We start from the raw sequence: 7,243 nt of genomic DNA, 5'->3' as shown, positions 1-7,243 counted from the left end.
CTCACTTGCTTCTCACTTGCTAATAAAGGTGAGTCAACCGTGGAAATTGTTGTGCCTGTCCACTAGAGGCAAGGTTCCGCTCAGTGGCCTTGCATCTTGAATATTGTCTCTATCTTTCTTTGTTCCCTGTCATTCCCCTCTTAGGTCTCTGGGGGTCTGATTAGCCCCCGCCATACATTCATGTTTACTGTAGCACAATTCACAAAGCCAGATGCAGAACCAGCCTAGGTGTCCATTAATGGGTGAACGGCTGTACAAAGTATGTTGATATTATGGGCAACAGAGAATTTTTCAGCCATGAGAAACAAAAGCATTTGTAGGGAAGTGGATAAACTAATGAACAACATGTAAAGCAGTGTAAGCTATATTCAGAAAGTCAAATACCACTTCTTTTCCTCCTGACAATAACTCTATGGGAGCAAAACTCAACATAGATCTAATTGCCTTAAATAAATCTAAAGGTATAAATCATAGATAATCAAAACAAATGCAGCTACCAAAGCTCACTTAAATAAGTTAAAAGACTGATGAAAATGCATAACAAAACAAATTCAGCATCAAGCGTTCATTGGACTTACAGCATAAATTGTTTTTGAGACAGACTTATCTGGCTTCAAGAATAAAGGAAAAGTAAAATGTAGGCTCAAGAGAAAAGTAGCATGTAGGATCAGTAAGCATATCTGTTAGCCCAAGACACCCAGTGTTTCCATGTGAGGATCTTTGGAATGGTTTTTGTGGCATCTTTTAAAGGTTGTCAAAGGATGAGACCATCACTTAAGCCCTGCACCTCAAATGCTAAATATATTACCTAATTAAGTCTGAAATACCTGTGGAGGTCACAGGAGACATCACTGAGCCAAAAACTCGTAAGATTCTAGAGAACAGAAATACTCACTGATTTTCTACAGTCTGTGGGAAGAAGCAGGTGTGGGAAGACATCAGCCTCAGAAATGTGTCTCTTGCTGATGTAGGCACTGGAATGGACTGGTGCCAGCTGAGGAGCATGGTCACTGAAGTAAAGTGTATTGTCACTTGACTGACTCACAAGGTTGTCCTTGATTGGTTGGCTTCGAAGATACACTTATTAAAGCAAATTATTGTTTGACTTAAAGCCAGCTCTGGTGATAGCGGTTACCAGGGCTCCGAGGCTGTCACTCTGTTCTTGAGAGTATGAAGACTTCTAATTCTCAATCTCTTGATTAAAATGAAATGTCAAGGAGGAAAAACATTACTAGGTCGAAACAGATTACATTCATCTCCTCCTATTATCTCTATGACTAAGCTGTTATTTTCAAAGGAAATGAAATAGATTGAGCCAGGCTTGCTTTCCAGGCTTGCCTTATTACTTCCTGTGATCTTCAGGCGATTACAGATTGATCGATAATGTCTTTCTGCCTTTGACTACCAGCCCAGGTGCAATTGATGATAAAACAGGTCCTTTCTGTTTTTCAGATTCATCCTTATGTTTTCCTGTTCAAAGGAAAAGTTTTTAACTTCCTCAGGCTCTTGGACCTCTGCTGCTCTTCTTAGCTTCCATGTGATGGTTAGTGCCTCTGCATTTTGATGCCAAATTAATATGTATATGTTGCAACAAATTCTACTAAGGTGAATATGCCCACATTTTCAAAATGGGGTCCTACCAGATAAGAGGTGGGACATATGCAGGAAAAATAACTAAAACTCCACAGCCACATGTTGAAAAGGGAAAGAATTATAGAAGTTTTATTATAGAAGCATTGAGTACTAAGAGAGTTCAGATGTGAGAACAACACTGGGCCTTGGGTGGTGGGGTAGGTGTCACTGAAGAGGTGAGATTTGCTCCCATTTTACAACGCCATTAATACCTTATCAGGCAGATGGAAGGAAGAATCAAATACAGAGGGCAGAACTTTGTACCAAATTAAAGTGGGAATGTACTTGATATTTTTATAATGAAAAGTTCTGCTTCAGGTTGCTATGTGAAAAGGCACAAGAAACCACTACTGTTTTTAAACAAGCAAACAATATTCATAAATCACCAGCACACAAATGACATGAAATGGGGAATTTTAGAAGATTTAACGGTACTCTTAGGACCATGCAAACACCAGCTAGTTGAAACATTCTCAGAGTTTTCATCTATTGTCATTGGGCTTTTGTTCCTTTTAATTTAGGTTTTCTTCTAAAATGTATTTACACATTTGTAGAATATTTTCAAAAAGTGAACTTTTCAACAACGAAAAGAAAGTTGTATGTTCTAGATCTGGATTTTCGTGGAATATAATCACATGATCTCACTCATACATACAGTTTTGAAAAGCTGTTTTTGTAGAAGTTGAGAGTAGAATAGTTATTATCAGAGGTCAGAGAGGATAAGGGAAAGAAAATGAGGCAAAGAAGCTAGTCAATGAGTACTACGTTGTAGTTAGATGAGAGGAATTAATTCTGGTGTTCTGTGTAACACAGTATCATGACTGCAGCTAGCAGTAATGTAGTATGCATTTCAAAAAGCTAAAAGAAAAGATTTAACATTGAAACTGAAAAGAAATGGTCAATATTTAAGATGATGAATGTGCTAATTACCATGATTTGATTATTATATTATATATATCTAAATATTTTGTACATTACATATATAAACAATCATTACGTCAAGGAAAGGATAACTTTTAAATGCTCAGTGTAACTTTTATAAATTTTAAAGTAGAAATATTTGGTTTTATACATCTCTGAGCTAGTATAATGAACAAAGATAGGCCCAACACATAATCTCTGTAGATCTTTTTTATGTATTATAACTTGCCTCCATTTAAAAGGGACTGATAGATCATCTCTTATCATATAAAGTGTATCACAAGCTTATTAACTCTCAATGATACATTGACAGTTACAAATTGTCAACCTAAATTGTCAAACCTACTTTTAAACACTTATATTTATTGTGTGCCAAGTGACTCCTCTACTTCATTAACGGCTAATAGGTTTTTTAAAATGCTTTCCACTGTATTTTACTTTTAGATAAATTAAGGAGCAAGCTGCTCAACCTTTATCTGGGTTTTTATAGAAGAAAATCATGACTTTGCAGTAGTTACATTCACTAAGCATACCAAAGACTAATTAACATCTTCAAGTGAAGTATGTATTTTGCTTCATTAAATTCCAAACTTCCTGATGATAATAATATTCCAGACCTATAAACCTCAAGTCTTTCTAGTTTAAAGGCCTTTGAAATTTTTATGACATATTGACCCCATCGTAATTGGTCAGATTTTCTTTCTAGAATTCACAAAGGTGTTTTATATTTCACTTTCTACATTGTCTTTGCAAGTGTTATCCCTAACAGGAATTATTATTTACCTGAGAACAAATCTGATGAAAAGTGTGAGCCAAACGCACACCCCCAAAATGCAAAACCTTTCTAAGAAACCAAACTAAACAGTATTTTATTAAATGTTGTATAGACACAATTTACCCCATTATGTTGAAAGTTATACTCATCAAGAAATAGATTGAAAAAACTTGATCTCAAAAATTTTGTTAGAATTTTGATTTAATTTTTATTTTAAAAAGCAAAGAACAGAAAAGAAGATAGTAATGATACAGAATTTCAAGAAAAATAGTAGAAAATTAACACTAGTTAACTAGTTAATATATTGCATATTGTTATCTTAGAAGTAGTGGTTCACGTTACAAGGTTTAGGCATGAAAAAAATGATCAAAATGAAAGCATGAAACTGTTCTTTTGGATGAACTAACAGAGATCGGTAGTATAGTTATCTATCTTATATATACATACATACACACACAATCTTTTCCCTTCTTCCTTTTCTCCTTTTCCCTATCCCAGTTGTCCTTTTGCATACTTTCTTTCCCTTTCACTACCACAATATTTATTGTACATTTTGGATCTTATTACTCTTTCAGTCTTTTTTACACTAGGGAGATGCACCTGCCCTCCACCTGGGCTAATAAGAGCAGCTGTTTGCTTAGGAAACTGTAAGCAGCTGGAGAAGTAGCTCAGTGTACACCACTTGCGTAGCATGCACGAGGCCCTGGGTTTGACCTCCAGCTCAGAAGGGAGGATCTCTGGTTGTAGATGTGCTCATTCTGACAGCTTCCATTGGGTGATCTTCAGCATCTTCTAGTAGAAGAGAATGAGAAGGGAGCTATCTCCAAACCCTTTCTTTCTCTACTTTTTATCTTTTAGAACTTCTGCTTCCCAAGAATATCATCCATTCCAAGCAATGAAAAGTACATTGTTTATGGTTTTGTAGGAGCCAGTGAGAATCTCAGACATGCTCTAGAAATGGGTCCAGCTAGGAGTATGGAGAGGGAAGAGGGCTACAGAGAAAAAACCAGGGGCCAAGACATAAAGATCCAGAGCGTACAATAAAGAGAACGGTGCATTCATTAAAATCAGACCAAAAGTACTTTTGAAATCTAATTTATAGAGTATCATCTTTTTGAAAAAGAGTAAGGATCTTTACATTAGTCAACTGAAACATGTTTAGTCAGTGTCTATGTTATTCATGAAAACAGTAACCATAAGAACGATTTTATGAGATGACTGAGCTAAATTACTTGCTAATAAGTCTCACAGGGTTCTCTCTCCTCAACCCAACATTCACAAATATTTCATGTTTTGGTTTTTTCTGAGAGAGAGAGAGAGAGAGAGAGAGAGAGAGAGAGAGAGAGAGAGAGAGAGAGAGAGGAAGGGAGGACAACTTACAGTAACTGTGTAAAACAGAGCCTGATGTTAGAGCCAGATACAGAATCTATTTCAGTGACAAGGGTGGAAGGATACCTGAGGGCTGAATGTGGCCTCAGAACATGGTCAGGTAACTCTCAACCCCCTCTCCAACTCCAACATATCAACCTCCTGGGATGCCATCCTCTGCACGGTGACATTCAATTTAGGGTCACCAGATTTAGCAAACTAAAATACAGAACATCCAGTCAAATTAGTGAACAGTCTTTAGTATATGTCCCATGTGATAGTTGGAGCATTTTATGGAGTCATCCTTCTATATCCATATCCACAGATTTCACATCCAAGAATTGGAACAAATGCAAATATTGAAAATACTGGGAGAAGGAGTGTGCCAGAAATTTTTTAAAAAGCAGAAAGGAAAGAAGGAAAGGAGGAAGGAAGGAAGGGAGGGAGGGAGGGAGGAAGGAGAGAGAGGGAGGAAGGAAGAAAAGAAAGAAAGAAAAAGAAAGAAAGAAAGAAAGAAAGAAAGAAAGAAAGAAAGAAAGAAAGAAAGAAAGGAAAGAAAGAGAAAGAGAAAGAAAGCTGAATTTACATGCACAGAGCACTACACAGAATCCACATGAAGAGAATGATGTGTGGTGCAGTGTGAGGTGGTCTCTCACCATTTCAGGGATCCCCAGCCTCTCTCCAACGCTCTCTTGTTCATCTCACTTCCCATTCCTGTAGTCAGACCTCTTATGCTGTGTGTGTACTGAACTACTGAAGTATGCACAGACTTATTTTCCTTGTCATCTTTCCCTAAACAATATAGCATAACAATGATACATACCTTATAAATAGGTATTACAAGTACACTACAGGTGATTCAAAGTGTGTAGAGGGTGTACACAAGTTGCCTGAAAATAGCATGCCACTGTGTGTAAGGGAATTGAGTATCTGCATTTTGGTATCCACAGGGGTCTCTTAAACCAATTCACTGTACAAACCAAGGGAGACTATGCTTAAAAAAACCATTTATTGTTCATCCGAAATTTTAACTGGATGTCCTGTACTTTATCTGGAATCTCTAATATACTGAATACTTCATAAATAAATATCACTACCTACTGAACACTGTTTGTGACTGAGCCCCAGGATTTACAAGAATCCTCTCATCTAGAGCCAGAAACCCTCAGAAGGAAGAAAGTACAAAGGCTTCTAGACGTTTGGTACTAAGAGCAAGGCACAAATATTGGCTCATCTGGCAGTCTGCTATGCTATCTACAGGTGATCATTTAAAAAGTGTTATAGCACTAAAAATTGCTTCCACTCAATATCTTTGAGACAAAATGCATAGAACTCTACCTTTGGAGAGGAGAAACGGAAATGAGAGGAGAGGGAGAATTATTTTTCATTGCTTAGCTCTCATCTGTGTTCTTTGGATTTTTTAAACAATGTGCATTTATAACTATGCAATTTTTAATTAAGTTCAAAATAAATACTTATCATATGTAAATTTAATAAACAGATTTTTATCTTTTTTAATTTATTTGTTGTAGGTATATTTCCTCTTCAGAGCACAGTCCCCAGTCAGTCATAGATTGTTGATGAACAGGCTCACTTTCTGCAAGGAGTCTAACCAGCTAATTAAGGAGAAAATGCCCCAGAGCCTCAGATGGGCTTTCCATGAACTCTGCCTCCTGTATTTCTCCCCAAGGCAGTGAGCAACTTTTACTTGGCTGAATAACTTATCTTGGGAGTACTCAGGTCCCTGACACCAAATAGGCAAAAATATGAAGACTGTACATGAGACATCAGACCCACTGCACAGAGCCTTTGATCCAACCCTGAAAACCAGAGGGAGTCTCATTAGTATTTCCAAATGTCAGATGTCACCTTCCCCCAGTTCTAAAGTTCATGATATAAGACAAAGGCCAATAGGAGTTAGGTCTAAATTTTTCAAAGCAAGAGATTTTCATGAAAAGAATATGCAGTGAGGACAAACTTCTTGTCTTATAAGTAAACTTCAGCTGTTCCATTTCTAGTTGTCTCAGACACCTAATTCTGCACAGAGAAGAAATACTCAATTTTGGTTTTTTGTCTATCAACTCTGTGCATTTGGGGTGTTTTTTTATTTTTTGTTTTTGTTTTTGTTTTTAAATTCCTACTCAAATTCTTAAAAACCAGATTGTTGACATTGCAAGGGAAGGTAAACCAAATAAAAGAAGCATCTGCTGAAGCTTTAGACGGCTGCTATTTGGAACCTAGCAGGCAATGACTCCGCATGCTCACCACAAAATTAGCAAAGCCTCCTCTGGCTTCTGGGAATCCTTTGAGCACTGGCAAATGCCATCCTCAGCTGGGTGCCACAAGCCAGCTTCTTCCACAGTTGATTGGCAGGAATTAAATTCCTTGAATAAAAAGAATGACATCAAAGGGTAAAATAACAGTGAGCTTCTCACATATACAATACCTACATAGTTTAGGATATAGTATGCAAGAAAGAAAGGAAGAAGATAGGTGGTACATTCTCTAGAGACACTGAATCTGTGAAAAGGAGCAGAGAAACACAGA

The sequence above is a fragment of the Cavia porcellus genome, unplaced genomic scaffold (genome assembly GCF_034190915.1).
Source record: "Cavia porcellus strain 051 isolate PalLab524CR breed Dunkin Hartley unplaced genomic scaffold, mCavPor4.1 scaffold_2, whole genome shotgun sequence".
In the NCBI taxonomy this organism is placed as follows: domain Eukaryota; kingdom Metazoa; phylum Chordata; class Mammalia; order Rodentia; family Caviidae; genus Cavia; species Cavia porcellus.
The sequence above is the reverse complement of the archived record's forward strand: the minus strand, read 5'-3'. Positions refer to the sequence as shown.